At 48.4% G+C, this 16831-nt stretch overlaps 1 protein-coding gene across 1 annotated transcript in view; it reads right to left on the bottom strand.

Annotated features, from left to right (window-relative positions):
- Positions 1–16493, bottom strand: part of LOC119956190 (sorbin and SH3 domain-containing protein 1-like) — a 266252-nt gene extending 249759 nt beyond the window's left edge. The window contains exon 1 of the mRNA XM_038783181.1: positions 16421–16493. The gene's annotated coding sequence lies outside the window, so the exon portion shown is untranslated. The remainder of the gene's footprint in view (positions 1–16420) is intronic.
- Positions 16494–16831: the final 338 nt, after the last annotated feature.

Genomic DNA, 16831 nt, shown 5'->3' on the forward strand with positions numbered 1-16831 from the left:
GCAATGATCACCCTACTCAAGCCCACGTATCCACCCTATACCAGTAACCCAACAACCCCCATTAACCTTATTTTTTAGGACATTAAGGGCAATTTAGCCTGGCCAATCTACCTAACCCGCACATCGTTGGACTGTGGAAGGAAACCGGAGCACCCGGAGGAAACCCACGCACACACGGGGAGGACGTGCAGACTCCTCACAGACAGTGACCCAGCCGGGAATCGAACCTGGGACCCTGGAGCTGTGAAGCATTTATGCTAACCACCATGCTACCCTGCTGCCGACCTTCTTACGGCTGTGGATGGTGGTGCACCTGGTGATACTCCCTGCGCTGATGGCCACAGTCACTGCCTCCCAGGTGGTAATGGCTGATCTCGGGGGAACAAGGTATCCGATGGACTCCACCAAGTCCAGCAGCCTGGCCAGATCGGCATCTCTGAACGGTGAGGCTGGGTGCGCGGTGGCATGGGTGTGTGCTGTCTGGGGTTAGCTCGGATAGAGTGGTTTAAGCGATGCTCCCCCTCGTTAGCGGTCCGGGTGAATCAGCTGGCGGGGACGGCCCACGGGGAATCGTTACCGGCTGATTGGCTCGGGTCTGGCAGATGGAATACAATGTTGACAAATGTGAGGTTATCCATTTTGGTAGGAATAACAGCAAACGGGATTATTATTTAAACGATAAAATATTAAAGCATGCCGCTGTGCAGAGAGACCTGGGTGTGCTAGTGCATGAGTCACAGAAGGTTGGTTTACAGGTGCAACAGGTGATTAAGAAGGCAAATGGAATTTTGTCCTTCATTGCTAGAGGGATGGAGTTTAAGACTAGGGAGGTTATGTTGCAATTGTATAAGGTGTTAGTAAGGCCACACCTGGAGTATTGTGTTCAGTTTTGGTCTCCTTACTTGAGAAAGGACGTACTGGCGCTGGAGAGTGTGCAGAGGAGATTCACTAGGTTAATCCCAGAGCTGAAGGGGTTGGATTATGAGGAGAGGTTGAGTAGACTGGGACTGTACTCGTTGGAATTTAGAAGGATGAGGGGGGGATCTTACAGAAACATTTAAAATTATGAAGGGAATAGATAGGATAGATGCGGGCAGGTTGTTTCCACTGGCGGGTGACAGCAGAACTAGGGGACATAGCCTCAAAATAAGGGGAAGTAGATTTAGGACTGAGTTTAGGAGGAACTTCTTCACCCAAAGGGTTGTGAATCTATGGAATTCCTTGCCCAGTGAAGCAGTTGAGGCTCCTTCATTACATGTTTTTAAGGTAAAGATAGATAGCTTTTTGAAGAATAAAGGGATTAAGGGTTATGGTGTTCGGGCCGGAAAGTGGAGCTGAGTCCACAAAAGATCAGCCATGAGCAGGCTCGAAGGGCCAGATGGCCTACTCCTGCTCCTAGTTCTTATGTTCTTATACCAGCCGCGGTCTCGCTGGGGCGGCCGTCGGGAAGCACCCGCCAATTCCTGCTCGTTATCAAACCTGGTGCTTCTCCCGTTAGATACTCCCTTTGTCGTTTGGGTCAGATGGTAAACCCAGACCCTGCCTGTCAGCTGGGTGCAGCCAATTCCACAGCACTATTCCGCAGCACGGTAGCATGGTGGTTAGCATAAATGCTTCACAGCTCCAGGATCCCAGGTTCGATTCCCGGCTGGGTCGCTGTCTGTGCGGTGTCTGCACGTCCTCCCCGTGTGTGCGTGGGTTTCCTCCGGGTGCTCCGGTTTCCTCCCACAGTCCAAAGATGTGCGGGTTAGGTGGATTGGCCATGCTAAATTGCCCGTAGTGTCCTAAAAAGTAAGGGTTACGGATATAGGGTGGATACGTGGGTTTGAGTCGGGTGATCATGGCTCGGCACAACATCGAGGGCCGAAGGGCCTGTTCTGTGCTGTACTGTTCTATGTTCTATGTTCTATTCACTGAAGAACAGTCTCCCTGTGTTCGCACGTACACCTCTAGCAATATCAATAAAACCGATTCGCTACTCATTACCATATTGCTATTTGAAATAAAATGAAATGAAATGAAAATCGCTTATTGTCACGAGTAGCCTTCAATGAAGTTACTGTGAAAAGCCCCTAGTCGCCACATTCCGGCGCCTGTCTCCACCTATTTGTGGAGTCTTACAAATCTGCTGCTTCATTTCTCTACCTTCCAGCTGCAAGGTGGCACAGCGGTTAGGACTGCTGCCTCAGCTCCAGGGACCTGGTTTCGATTCCGGCCTTGGTTGACTGTGTGGAGTTCGCACGTTCTCCCCGTGTCTGCGTGGGTTTCCTCCGGGTGCTCCGGTTTCCTCCCACAGTCAAATACATGCAGGTTAGGTGGGGTTACAGCAATCGGGCGGGGGGGGGGGGGGGGGGGGAGTCGGCCTTGGTAGGGTGCTCTTTCGGAGGGCCGGTGCAGACTCGATGGGCCGAATTCTGCACTGTGTGAATTCGATGGATTATATCTCAAAGGTTGGCGGCACGGTGGCGCAGTGGTTAGCACTGCTGCCTCACGGCGCTGAGGACCAGGTTCAATCCCGGCCCCGGGTCACTGTCCGTGTGGAGTTTGCACATTCTCCCCGTGTCTGCGTGGGTTTCACCCCCCCCACAACCCAAAGATGTGCAGGCTAGGTAGATTGGCCAGGCTAAAGTGCCCCTGAATTGGAAAAGAAAAGAATTGGGCACTCTAAATTTAAAAGAAAAAATACTTCAGAAGTATTTCATGGTCTCCCTGTAAAGGCCCTTGCAACATAATAACAATCACTTACCGTAACAACTAGGCTTCAATGAAGTTACTGTGAAAAGCCCCTAGTCGTCCCATTCCGGCGCCTGTTCGGAGTGGCTGGTACGGGAATTGAACCCGCGCTGCTGCCTTGTTCTGCATTACAAGCTGGCTGGTTAGCCCACTGTGCTAAACCAGCCCCTGTACATCTTGAGGTTAATCGTGAATTGCAGTGTATAAATGTTCTTTCCTTCAAGCCAATCGCACTCAGCCCCTTTCCAACAACTCAGGTGAGCCGTACATTTCCATCTCGAAACAACATCACTTTTGCTTCGAAATGGGCTGTTTCAAACTCACTCTGAGCGCCCCGAGGTGACTGAGCAGGTGACCGTGAACATCGCGATGACAAATTGAGTCATTAAGTTGCTGTAACGCCAGGGCAATTCAACAGTTTCGCGGAGATGCTGTCTCTAGAAAATCAAATCATTGTCACACTTGAGTTCCATTTATAAACTCACGCCAAACGCAGCAGGGCGCCTGTGATGTGCCTCCAACAATCCCAACATCTGTTCCACACTAATAAAGCTTTTGTGCTTTTCTACGTCCAACATTTCCTACAGGTAGATTCTCCACAGGCCAAACCCTTCACACACTGAACCATAGATTATCATAGAATTTGGAGTATTGTGTTCAGTTTTGGTCTCCTTACTTGAGAAAGGACGTACTGGCACTGGAGGGTGTGCAGAGGAGATTCACTAGGTTAATCCCAGAGCTGAAGGAGTTAGATTATGAGGAGAGGTTGTGTAGACTGGAACTGTACCCATTGGAATTTAGAAGGATGAGGGGGGATCTTATAGAAACATTTAAAATTATGAAGGGAATAGATAGGATAGATGCGGGCAGGTTGTTTCCACTGGCGGGTGACAGCAGAACTAGGGGACATAGCCTCAAAATAAGGGGAAGTAGATTTAGGACTGAGTTTAGGAGGAACTTCTTCACCCAAAGGGTTGTGAATCTATGGAATTCCTTGCCCAGTGAAGCAGTTGAGGCTCCTTCATTACATGTTTTTAAGGTAAAGACAGATAGTTTTTTGAAGAATAAAGGGATTAAGGGTTATGGTGTTCGGGCCGGAAAGTGGAGCTGAGTCCACAAAAGATCAGCCATGATCTAATTGAATGGCGGAGCAGGCTCGAGGGGCCAGATGGCCGACTCCTGCTCCTAGTTCTTATGTTCTTATACCAGCCGCGGTCTCGCCGGGGCGGCCGTCGGGAAGCACCTGCCAATTCCTGCTCGTTATCAAACCTGGTGCTTCTCCCGTTAAATACTCCCTTTGTCGTTTGGGTCAGATGGTAAACCCAGACCCTGCCTGTCAGCTGGGTGCAGCCAATTCCACAGCACTATTCCGCAGCACGGTAGCATGGTGGTTAGCATAAATGCTTCACAGCTCCAGGGTCCCAGGTTCGATTCCGGCTTGGGTCACTGTCTGTGCGGAGTCTGCACATCCTCCCCGTGTCTGCGTGGGTTTCCTCCGGGTGCTCCGGTTTCCTCCCACAGTCCAAAGATGTGCGGGTTAGGTGGATTGGCCATGCTAAATTGCCCGTAGTGTCCTAAAAAGTAAGGGTTACGGGTGTAGGGTGGATACGTGCTTTTGAGTAGGGTGATCATGGCTCGGCACAACATCGAGGGCCGAAGGGCCTGTTCTGTGCTGTACTGTTCTATGTTCTATGTTCTATTCACTGAAGAACAGTCTCCCTGTGTTCGCACGTACACCTCTAGCAATATCAATAAAACCGATTCGCTACTCATTACCATATTGCTATTTGAAATAAAATGAAATGAAATGAAAATCGCTTATTGGCACGAGTAGCCTTCAATGAAGTTACTGTGAAAAGCCCCTAGTCGCCACACTCCGGCGCCTGTCTCCACCTATTTGTGGAGTCTTACAAACCTGCTGCTTCATTTCTCTACCTTCCAGCTGGAAGGTAGCACAGCGGTTAGCACTGCTGCCTCAGCTCCAGGGACCTGGGTTCGATTCCGGCCTTGGTTGACTGTGTGGAGTTCGCACGTCCTCCCCGTGTGTGCGTGAGTTTCCTCCGGGTACTCCGGTTTCCTCCCACAGTCCAAAGATGTGCAGGTTAGGTGGATTGGCTATGCTAAATTGCCCATAGTGTCCTAAAAAGTAATGTTAAGGGGGGGGGGGGGGTTGTTGGGTTACGCGTATAGGGTGGATACGTGGGTTTGAGTAGGGTGATCATTGCTCGGCAGAACATCGAGGGCCGAAGGGCCTGTTCTGTGCTGTACTGTTCTATGTCTATGTTTACTTTTCCACCTGCCCCCGACATTCCCCCATCCTTGGAAACGGGGCTGGCCTGACGGAGAATCCCGTGCCCTACATTCCCTTCAGACACATATCCAGACAGTTAAACATTTGGTTCGGGCAGCAATATACACCATCTCTCCTTACCCATCTCGTGCTGTTACGCACACATCCCGTCTCCAAGCTATATCAAAGGAGCTGAGCTGTCCCCTAAGCCCTGCCCTGATGCCCAGCGCTGGGCCTGAATGTTGGGCCGCTGGAACACAGCCTCACACACGGCACTCTCCACACTCTGAGCCTCAACATGAGTGTGCAGAAGGAAACCTCCTGCCTTTACCGTGTTGCCTCAAGGATGTCAAACAAATTGTTCAACTCCTCCCTGTCGAAACAATATGACCTTAACTGCGATCTGATAGAGTACCACAGCCGTATATTACCCCGCTCTGTAACATTAGCAATCCCTTGGGAACGCCTTCTGTCTTTCAAACATATTGCACACTGGACTGTCTGTAACTCCAATGTGTCTCCGATTAAATCCAGTTACCAACAGGCAGCTGGTACTTACCATTCTACTTTGTTAAGTTAAACATTGTGGTTGCTTCACATGTCAACTAATTCCGAGGCTTTTGCCAACCGTTGCTGCATGTACCATCTGTTAAGGAACAAAGGTGAAGTCGCTCCACCTCACCCAGCCCCATACTTTCATCATTTCCCTTCGCAAATGTCGCATCGAAGAGCAACTTTGACAATTTTGGATTACCCAGCTCTTCCTGGGACAATGTTCTACAGACGCCAGGACATTACCCTTCCAATTCCTCCACCCCTGAGTTTAGCTCGGGAGAGTCTGCTGGCTCTTTGGCTGGTCCACCCACAGTCCACACACACTCATTCGCTCCTCAGAATGCCTACAGAGCAGAAGGGGGCCATTCGGCCCATCGAGGCTGACACCGATCCTCCCAAAGAGCAGTATACCAAGGCCCACTCCCCCGCCCTATTCCCTGTAACCCTGTAACCCCATCTAACCTGCATATCTTTGGACCCCTGCGGGTCAGAACGCAGCAATCAGGCAGTGCGATCACTGGGTGAAATCTCAATTGCAGAGGCCCAAGTCGTTTCCCTGCCCAGGATCAGTGAGCTTGACCGAGAGCAGCAACTTAGCATTAGGTCTTCACACCTGTCCGCCAGGTATTCCTCCGGCCAAGCGTTTGGGAGAGCTGGCAGAACCTAATACCAGCAATCGATCGGCAGCTTCATCTCTCCCATCAGATGCACAACGTTAAAGAGAGTGTTCACATCCACAGCCCATGTTCCCTCGACTCCGGGTTCATTCTCACACCCCGTACCTGTTCTCCTCGTGTCACTCAGCTCGAGGCCAGGTGTCCAAAAGGGCAAAGAAGCAAACTCCATTGAACAAGATTTTAGACAATCCTTTAGCACGAGCAAAATGCAACGCAGACAAATGACTTCAAATATTCATCACCTCTCACAAATTATTTAGTTGCGTCGCAAGTGTAGATTCACTGCTGTGTGTGTCTGTGCGTGGTGCTGGGTGACTTATTATCTCTTTCTGTAATATCGGCGTATCAAATAGCAAATTGCACAAAGAATATTCCCCCCCTCCCCTCCCCCCCTGTGTGAATCTGTGAGATGATCAAGGTGTGGGGATGAAGTGTACGCTTCAGGGTACTCTCAAATACACTGAGTCAGGAACATTCACAACTCCACAGCGCTGCACGAGACAGACAGGAATCTGCCCCAAGAGGAGGTACGGAATTCCTACAGTGCAGACAGAGGCCATTCGGCCCATTGAGTCTGCACCGACCCTCCAAAACAGCAGTTGATCCAGGCGCACTCCCCACCCTTTATAATAATCTTTATTGTCACAAGTAGGCTTACATTAACATTGCAATGAAGTCACTGTGAAAATCCCCTAGTCGCCACATTCCAGCGCCTGTTCGAGTACACCGAGGGAGAATTCAGAACGTCCAATTCAACTAACAGCACGTCTTTCGGGACTTGTGGGAGGAAACCGGAGCACCCGGAGGAAACCCACGCAGACACGGGGAGAACGTGCAGACTCCGTACAGACAGTGGCCCAAGCCGGGAATCGAACCTGGGACCCTGGCGCTGTGAAGCAACAGTGCTCCCCACTGTGCTACCGTGATGCCCTTTCCCCATAACCCCACCTCACCTACACATCTTTGGACTGTGGGAGGAAACCGGAACACCCGGAGGAAACCCACGCAGACACGGGGAGAACGTGCAGACTCCGCCCAGACAGTGACCCGAGGCCAGAATCAAACCCGTGTCCCTGCCGCTGTGAGGCAGCAGTGCTAACCACTGTGCCACACACTCCGCAAGGAGCTTATTTATTGACAGCGGCAGATTTAACACATTTCTAAGGTAAGAAAAGTGGACAATTTTTAGATCAAAGCAGTGACACAAGTTGAGGAGGAGGCACTTGAATTGTGGAGGTCGGGAGAGGTAAGTAGAGGAGACTGGAGGGGTCTAACTGGGGCCAGAGAAAGGGCAGTTAACCCATGTGGGGTCAGTCTGCTGACCAATCTTCAGCAACCAGACATCGAGACAGCTGGCAGCAGAGGCCAGTCCCCTGTCTCACAGGAGCAAGAGCAGAGGCCCGATCGATACTGGAACCTGGCTCCAGAGGGGGAAAGACGGGAGTCTCCCAACGGATCTTCAGAGGGCCGATGCCATATTGCTCAATACCATTCCTCCCGCTGGCTCATCCACCTGACTGCCTGCCATTTGCAAGGTGGAAAATCTGCGTGCAAATATCAAAGTGTTAGCCGCCCGATCGCAACTTCCTTCGCTCGATCTGTCCAATCCAGCACAGGCTCAACATCCAAAACTTAGGGCAGTTTGGTCAAGGGCGGGCTACGGACCATGGAGAAGTCCGTTGACCTCGGGCGGGATTCTCCGGTCGCCGGGCAGACCCGGTCGGAGAATCCCGCCCCAAATCTCTACCGCACCAATTCGACACGTTCCCATTTCCCAGTTCTGGATTCGGGGTCAGTAGGTCTTGGGGCCGAAGGGATCGAGTGTTTAATCTGGCCTGACAGCGCAGTATTTCAGGTGCTGGGTTGAAGAGGGCAGTGGTGTAGCAGTATTGTTGCTGGGCTAGCAATCCAGGCTAATGCTCTGGGGACCTGGGTTCAAATCCCATCACCGCAAATGGTCAAAATTTGAATCGGATAAAAATAACAAATCGGGCCTGAGAAGTCTAACGATGACCATGAAACCATTGACGATTGTCGTAAATACCCATCTGGTTCACTAATGTCCTTTAGGGAAGGAAATCTGCCGTCCTTACCCGGTCTGGCCTACATGTGTCTCCAGACCCCACACAGCAATGTGGTTGACTCTTAAAATACCCTCTCAACCAGGGATCCTCCAACCGGCCAATGGGGTTTTCCATTGTGGGCACTCCCACGCCATCGGGAAATCCGAGCGTGAGTGCGCTGCCGGCGAAACGGAGGATCCCGCCGATGGAGAATCCAGCCCGATTTATCTTCTGTTGAATATGGGAGTGACGTAAATATCTACTTCCAGCAGATTTAACCTCAGTTCAAACAGAATCAACAGTTATTGGGGTACTGAGAAGGATGGGTGATCGGCTGTCTTTTCATAGAATTTTTACAGTGCAGAAGGAGGCCATTCGGCCCATCGAGTCTGCACCGGCTCCTGGAAAGAGCACCCTACCCAAGGTCAACACCTCCACCCTATCCCCATAACCCAGTAACCCCACCCCAACACTAAGGGCAATTTTGGACACTAAGGGCAATTTTGAGATGTATAACCTCCGTCTACAAAACATTCTGCCTTTTGCCTTATAAGGTTACGCTTTTAGTGAAAGAATGGTGGTGAAGGTGCGAGGACCAGTATGATCTACGCCTGTCCCATTTCTTATCTTCCTGTGGGTGCAGGTTCCACACTGCGCTCCTTCACCTGAGTGTCCACGTTCATGTTAAACATCCAGATAGGAAGAACTGGGAGGCTATTCCATCACACAGCACATCGCAGTCCATAAGATCATAAGACATAGGAGCAGAATTAGGCCATTCGGCCCATCAACTCTGCTCTGCCATTCAATCATGGCTGATATGTTTCTCATCCCCATTCCCCTGCCTTCTCCCTATGACCCCTGGATCCCCCTATCTATCTCTGTCTTAAAGACACTCAGTGATTTGGCCTCCACAGCCTTCTGCGGCAAAGAGTTCCACAGATTCACCACCCTCTGGCTGAAGAAATTCCTCCTCATCTCTGTTTTAAAGGATCGTCCCTTTAGTCTGAGACTGTGCCCTCGGGTTCTAGTTTTTCCTACTGGTGGAAACATCCTCTCCACGTCCACTCTATCCAGGCTTCGCAGTATCCTGTAAGTTTCAATAAGATCCCGTCTCATCCTTCTAAACTCCAACGAGTACAGATCTAGAGTCCTCAACTGTTCCTCATAAGTCAAGCTCTTCATTCCAGGGATCATTCTTGTGAACCTCCTCTGGACCCTTTCCAAGGCCCCAGCACATCCTTCCTTAGATACAGGGCCCAAAACTGCTTACAATAATCCAAATGGGGTCTGGCCAGAGCCTTATACAGCCTCAGAAGTACATCCCTGCTCCTATATGGGGACGTTGCCAGTGAGTATCGGTGTCACTGTTGCATTGCCGACATCCACGTGAGCTGATTATCCCAGGTGGGAGCAGGAGACACATCGAACACCTTCCAGCTCACCCTCCATTGCCTCATCCAGGAGCTAACGGACACCCTGTTTGCCAAGAGGAGGCAATGTCAACATTGGCTCTTCGAGCAGAGAGAAGCAGGATGGGAAGGCTTTGCTGGGACAGAGCGACGTTCCCAATGGTGCAGTAAGCCCCCGCGTACGGCCGCACACACGTGCTCCTGCGGGCCAACGTCAATGACGTACAAGCGCTCATGTGTGGACGGTATGTGACCACAGGTGCTGACCACACCGCGTCGGAGTTGACCCCCGCTCGCCCGGTGGCTACGATGTCCTCATTCCAAAGCAGTCCGCCCACGCCGGCCAACTTCAGGCCTTCGAGAAGAACCAGGGGAATGGCTGCCCTGGCACGATGGTGGGTTCAGCTGGCCAGCAGCACTGGCTACACCCAACTGAAGGCTGTGGTCAAGCAGCTGGAGGAGGCAGCACCAGGTTAATGTGACTCAGTAAGACCGAACGTGGGCCCAGCCCTGGGAAAGGGAGCAGACAAGATTCTAGCCAAGGGTTTTGATAAAGAAATCAACTTTCTATTAATAATCCGCAAATAGACAAAGGTTTAATTGTATCTAACTTGCCGGCATGTTTTGTCTGCTGGGATTTAGCCTACGATTGTGCTGATAATTCCCTCTCCCTCTTCTGATATTTTCCCTCTCTCTCTTGGTATTTATTCACTCCCCCTCTCCTGGTATGTACTCACTCTCTCTGTCTCTCTCTCCTGGTATTTATTCACTCCCCCTCTCCCTCTCTCCTGGTATGTATTCACTCTCTCTCTCTGTCTCTCTCTCTCCTGGTATTTATTCACTCCGCCTCTCTCTCTCCTAGTATTTATTCTCTCTCTCTCTTTTTCTCTCTCTCTCTTGGTATTTATTCACTCCCCCTCTCCCTCTCTCCTGGTATGTATTCATCTCTCTCTGTCTCTCTCTCTCTTTGTATTTATTCACTCCGCCTCTCTCTCTCCTAGTATATATTCTCTCTCTCTCTTTTTCTCTCTCTCTCGTGGTATTTATTTACTCTCTCTCTCCCACTGCTGAAATTTTCTCTCTCCCTCTCCTGGTATTTATACTCTCCCTCTCTCTCTCCTGGTATTTATTTACTCTCTCTCTCCCTCTGCTGAAATTTTCTCTCTCCCTCTCCTGGTATTTATTCACTCCCTATCTCTCTCCTGGTATTTATTTACTCTCTCTCTCCCTCTCCTGATATTTTCTCCCTCCCTCTCTCTCCTGGCATTTATTCACTCTCTCTCTCGCTCCCTCTACTGATATTTTCTCACTCTCTCTCTTTCTTTCCTGGTATTTCTTTACACTCTCTCTCTACTGCTCTCCTGGTATTTATTCACTCACTCTCTCTCTCCTGGCATTTATTCACTCTCTCTCTCTCGCTCCCTCTGCTGATATTTTCTCATTCTCTCTCTTTCTTTCCTGGTATTTCTTTACACTCTCTCTCTACTGCTCTCCTGGTATTTATTCACTCACTCTCTCTCTTCTGGTATTTATTCACTCCCTCGCTCCCCCTCTGCTGATATTTTCTCTCTCTCTCTCTCCTGGTATTAATACACTTTCCCTCTCTTCCTCTACTGATATTTTCCCTCTTTCTCTCTTTCCTGATATTTATTCTCTCTCTCTCTCTCCCTCTACTGACATTATCCATCTCTTTCTCTCTCTCTCCTGATATTTATTCACTCTCTCTCTCTCTCTCCTGGTATTTGTTCACTCTTTCTCTCTCTCTCTCTCTATTGATATTTTCCCCCCTCTCTCTCTCTCTTGGTATTTTTTCATTCTCTCTCTCTCTCTCTTTCCCTCTACTGATATTTTCTCTCTCTCGCTCTCTCTCTCTCTCCTGCTATATATTTTATCTCTCTCTCTCTCTGCTGAGATTTTCCCTCTCTCTCCTGGTATTTATTCACTCTCTCTTTCCCAACCAGCACGGTAGCATTGTGGTTAGCACAGTTGCTTCACAGCTCCAGGGTCCCATGGTCGATTCCCGGCTTGGGTCACTGTCTGTGCGGAGTCTGCACGTTCTCCCCGTGTCTGCGTGGGTTTCCTCCGGGTGCTCCGGTTTCCTCCCACAGTCCAAAGATGTGCAGGTTAAGTGACTTGGCCATGATAAATTGTCCTTAGTGTCCAAAAAAAGGTTAGGTGGGGTTACTGGTGTGGTGATAGGCATCACTGTACATACAAAGGGGTTAATGTGAATACACTACAACTAAGTAACCACTAGAGGGAGCACCAGAGATGTCATGACATGCAGACTTACAGCCAATGGGTCATTAAAACAGGACACAACCAATGGGTAATCAGGACACCCAGAGGTGGCATTACCACAAGGGGGCACTACACGACCCATATAAAAAGGACAAGGCACACAGGCTCTGCCTGTTCCACCATCAGAGACCTAGAGAGTAGGGCAGGGTTGATGAACAGCAACATCACACCCTAGCACGTGGTCAAGAGCAAGCTTGTATAGTTAGCGGAATAGACTGAGTTACGAGAGAGGCAGATTAGCAGAGTGTCAAACTCATTTAAGAACTGTGTTACTAGTTCAATAAACACGTTGAACTCATTTCAGAGTCCGGAGCATCCTTTCGTAGGGACTACAACAAGGAAGCATCTTGTGTTAACCGAAGCAGCAGAACACAACAACTGGGTTACGGGGATAGGGTGGAGGCATTGGCTTAAATGGGATGGTCTTTCCAAGGGCCAGTGCAGACTCAATGGGCCGAATGTCCTCCTTCTGCACTGTAAATTCTATGATTCTCTCCCTCCTGGTATTTATTCTCTCTCTCTCCCTCTGCTGATATAATAATAATCTTTATTATTATTTTTCAAGTAGGTTTACATTAATACTGCAATGAAGTTGAAATGAAAAATGAAAATCGCTTATTGTCACAAGTAGGCTTCAAATGAAGTTACTGTGAAAAGCCCCTAGTCGCCACATTCCGGCGCCAGTTCGGGTTCACAGAGGGTTCATTCAGAATGTCCAATTCACCTAACAAGCACGTCGTTCGGGACTTGATGGGGGAAACCGGAGCACCCGGAGGAAACCCATGCAGACACGGGGAGAACGTGCAGACTCCGCACAGACAGGGACCCACGCCGGGAATCGAACCTGGAGCTGTGAAGCAACAATGCCAACCACTGTGCTACCGTGCTGCCCCTATTTATTCACTCTCTCTCTCTCTGCTGATATTTTCTCTCTCTCTCTCTCCTGGTATCTATTCACTCTCTCTCTCTCCCCTGATATTTTTCCTCTCTCTCCCCTGGTATTTATTCACTCTCCCTCTTTCTGCTGATATTTTCCCTCTCTCTCTCCTTCTATTTATTCACTCTCTCTCTCTGCTGATATTTTCCCTCTCCTGATATTTATTCACTCTCTCTCTCTCTCCTGATATTTTTCCTCTCTCTCTCTCTCTTGGTATTTATTCACTCTCTCTCTCCTGGTATTTATTCACTCTCTCTCTCTCTCCTGATATTTTTCCTCTCTCTCTCCCCTGGTATTTATTCACTCTCTCTCTCCTGGTATTTATTCACTCTCTCTCCTGGTATTTATTCACTCTCTCTCTCCTGGTATTTATTCACTCTCTCTCTCTCTCTCTCCTGGTATTTATTCTCTCTCTCTCTCTCCTGGTATTTATTCACTCCCTCTCTCCTGGTAATTATTCTCTCCCTCGCTCCTGGTATTTATTCACTCTCTCTCTCCTGGTATTCATTCACTCTCTCTCTCTCCTGGTATTTATTCACTCTTTCTCTCTCTCCTGGTATTTATTCACTCTCTCTCTCTCTCCTGGTATTTATTCTCTCTCTCTCCCCTGGTATTTATTCACTCTCTCTCTCTTGGTATTTAGTCTCTCTCTCTCTCTCTCTCTCCTGGTATTTATGCACTCTCTCTCTCTCTCTATTTCTCTCCTAGTATTTATTCTCTCTCTCTCTCTTATTCTACTCCTAGTATTATTATTCTCTCTCTCTCCTCTCTCTCCTGGTATGTCATTCATTCTCTCTCTCATGGTAATTATTCTCTCCCTCTCTCCTGTATTTATTCACTCTCTCTCTCGCCTGGTATTTATTCCTCTCTCTCTCCCCTGGTATTTATTCACTCTTCTCTTGGTATTGGATAGTCTCTCTCGTCTCTCTCTCCTCTCTCTCTCCTGGTAGTTATGCACTCTCTCTCTCTATTTCCTCTCCCTGGGTATTTATTCCTCTCCTCTTCATTCTTCTCTCCCTGGTAGTTTTCATCTCCTATCTTCATGCTAATTATTCTCTCCCTCTCCCACTGGTATTTATTCTCTCTCTCTCTCTCTCTCTCCTGGTATGGTATTCTCGTCTCCTCCCTGGTATTCTCTCTCTCTCTCTCCTGGTATTTATTCACTCTCTCTCTCCTGGTATTTATTCTCTCTCTCTCTCCTGGTATTTATTTTCTCTCTCTCTCTCTCTCTCTCCTGGTATTTATTCACTCTCTCTCTCTCTCTCCTGGTATTTATTCTCTCTCTCTCTCCTGGTATTATTTTTTCTCTCTCTCTCTCTCTCTCTCCTGGTATTTATTCTCTCTCTCTCTCTCTCTCTCTCTCTCCTGGTATTTATTCTCTCTCTCTCTCTCCTGGTATTTATTCACTCTCTCTCTCTCCTGGTATTTATTCACTCTCTCTCTCTTTCTCTCCTGGTATTTATTCACTCTCTCTTGCTCTCTCGCCTGGTATTTATTCACTCTCTCTCTCTCCTGGTATTTATTCACTCTCATTCTCTCCTGGTATTTATTCACTCTCTCTCTCTCCTGTTATTTATTCACTCTCTCTCCTGGTATTTATTCACTCCCTCTCTCTCCTGGTATTTATTCACTCTCTCTCGCTCTCTCCTGGTATTTATTCACTCTCTCTCTCTCTCTCTCTCCTGGTATTTATTCACTCTCTCTCTCCTGGTATTTATTCACTCTCTTTCTCTCTCTCCTGGTATTTATTCACTATCTCTCTCTCTCTCTCTCCTGGTATTTATTCACTCTCTCTCTCTCCTGGTATTTATTCACTCTCTCTCTCTCCTGGTATTTATACTCTCTCTCTCTCTCCTGGTATTTATTCTCTCTCTCTCCTGGTATGTATTCACTCTCTCTCTCTCTCTCCTGGTATTTATTCACTCTCTCTCTCTCTCTCTCTCCCCTGGTATTTATTCACTCTCTCTCTCTCCTGGTATTTATTCACTCTCTCTCCTGGTATTTATTCTCTCTCTCTCTCTCTCTCTCCTGGTATTTATTCACTCTCTCTCTCTCCTGGTATTTATTCACTCTCTCTCTCTCCTGGTATTTATTCACTCTCTCTCTCTCCTGGTATTTATTCACTCTCTCTCTCTCTCCTGGTATTTATTCTCTCTCTCTCTCCTGGTATTTATTCACTCTCTCTCTCTCTCTCCTGGTATTTATTCTCTCTCTCTCCTGTTATTTATTCTCTCGCACTCTCTCTCTCTCTCCTGGTATTTATTCACTCTCTCTCTCTCCTGGTATTTATTCACTCTCTCTCACTCTCTCCTGGTATTTATTCACTCTCTCTCTCTCCTGGTTTTTATTCACTCTCTCTCTCCTGGTATTTATTCACTCTCTGTCTCTCCTGGTATTTATTCACTCTCTCTCTCCTGGTATTTATTCACTCTCTCATTCTCTTCTGGTATTTATTCACTCTCTCTCTCTCCTGGTATTTATTCACTCTCTCTCTCCTGGTATTTATTCACTCTCTCATTCTCTTCTGGTATTTATTCACTCTCTCTCTCCTGGTATTTATTCACTCTCTCATTCTCTTCTGGTATTTATTCACTCTCTCTCTCCTGGTATTTATTCACTCTCTCTCTCCTGGTATTTATTCACTCTCTCTCTCCTGGTATTTATTCACTCTCTCTCTCTCCTGGTATTTATTCACTCTCTCTCTCTCCTGGTATTTATTCTCTCTCTCTCTCCTGGTATTTATTCACTCACTCTCTCTCCTGGTATTTATTCATTCTCTCTCTCTCCTGGTATTTATTCACTCTCTCTCTCTCCTGGTATTTATTCACTCTCTCTCTCTGCTGCTATCACTCTGTGTACTGGGGTCTTGCCCCTCTCTCTCTCTCTCTGTCTGAATGTCCTTTGTGTGGTGGTGCACGGTGCAATGTTGGAGGCTTGGTGATTATCCGCAGTCAGCGAGTCAGTAATGTGGCGGATGTGCTGCCTTTCGCTGCCGTGCAGTCTCACAGTCAACCGGCACAGGGCAAAGATAACACAGCAACTGTGGACAGGCAGATCCAGCGCAGCACAGATCGCAGCTACAGCAGCAATCCAATTCACAGCCCAGCCAATACCTCCAACACACACACACACACACACATAATCACATCTTAAAAACCACAGTGGATTACATTCCTAACTGCCAATTACAAATTTGCACAGCAAATGCTGAATTCGCAAAGTCGAGAGCAGTTTATCTCTCAAAGCAGCCCAATTTGATGTTGCTGCATTGAGTAAGGTCAGGTTAAAAACTGCCAAGAGAGCAACACGACAGGATTGTGAAGCCTGTGCAGTGTGTGTGTGTTACCAGTGATTGCAATGAGCTGGTGCATTGACAGGCTTGTGGTGGAGAATGAACCTCACGCCAAGATGAAAAGATGGAAATTGAAAATCAAAGGCATGTCGTTTCCTACCTGGCGTAGTAGCAGACAGGAGTGTACAGCTGACAGATGCAGCAGCCCTGGGAGCCTGCTCTCTGTTTACTGACATGAACAGGAGTCTTCAGGAGAACATGTCCAGGCACCCAATCAGCTTAGTGGGTTCTCCCACTCCTTCTGCCACAAGTGGAGCTCGAGCCTGCGATTGGCCACTGCTTTCAGCTGCCAGAGCATTTTCTTTCATCGAGTGAGAGAGATGGATAGAGGACGAATGAATGCCTTTAATTTCCTCCACCTCCCAAAAAACACCCTCATTGACATTTGACAGCTTTCGTTTAAACTGCAGCAACCTTCAGCATCCACAGATGTTGGATAGGTGGATTGGCCATGCTAAATTGCCCCTTCGTGTCCAAAGCGAGCGGTCGGGCCAAGGTAGGGTGCTCTTCC

The sequence above is a fragment of the Scyliorhinus canicula genome, chromosome 22, assembly GCF_902713615.1.
Source record: "Scyliorhinus canicula chromosome 22, sScyCan1.1, whole genome shotgun sequence".
Taxonomy (NCBI): domain Eukaryota; kingdom Metazoa; phylum Chordata; class Chondrichthyes; order Carcharhiniformes; family Scyliorhinidae; genus Scyliorhinus; species Scyliorhinus canicula.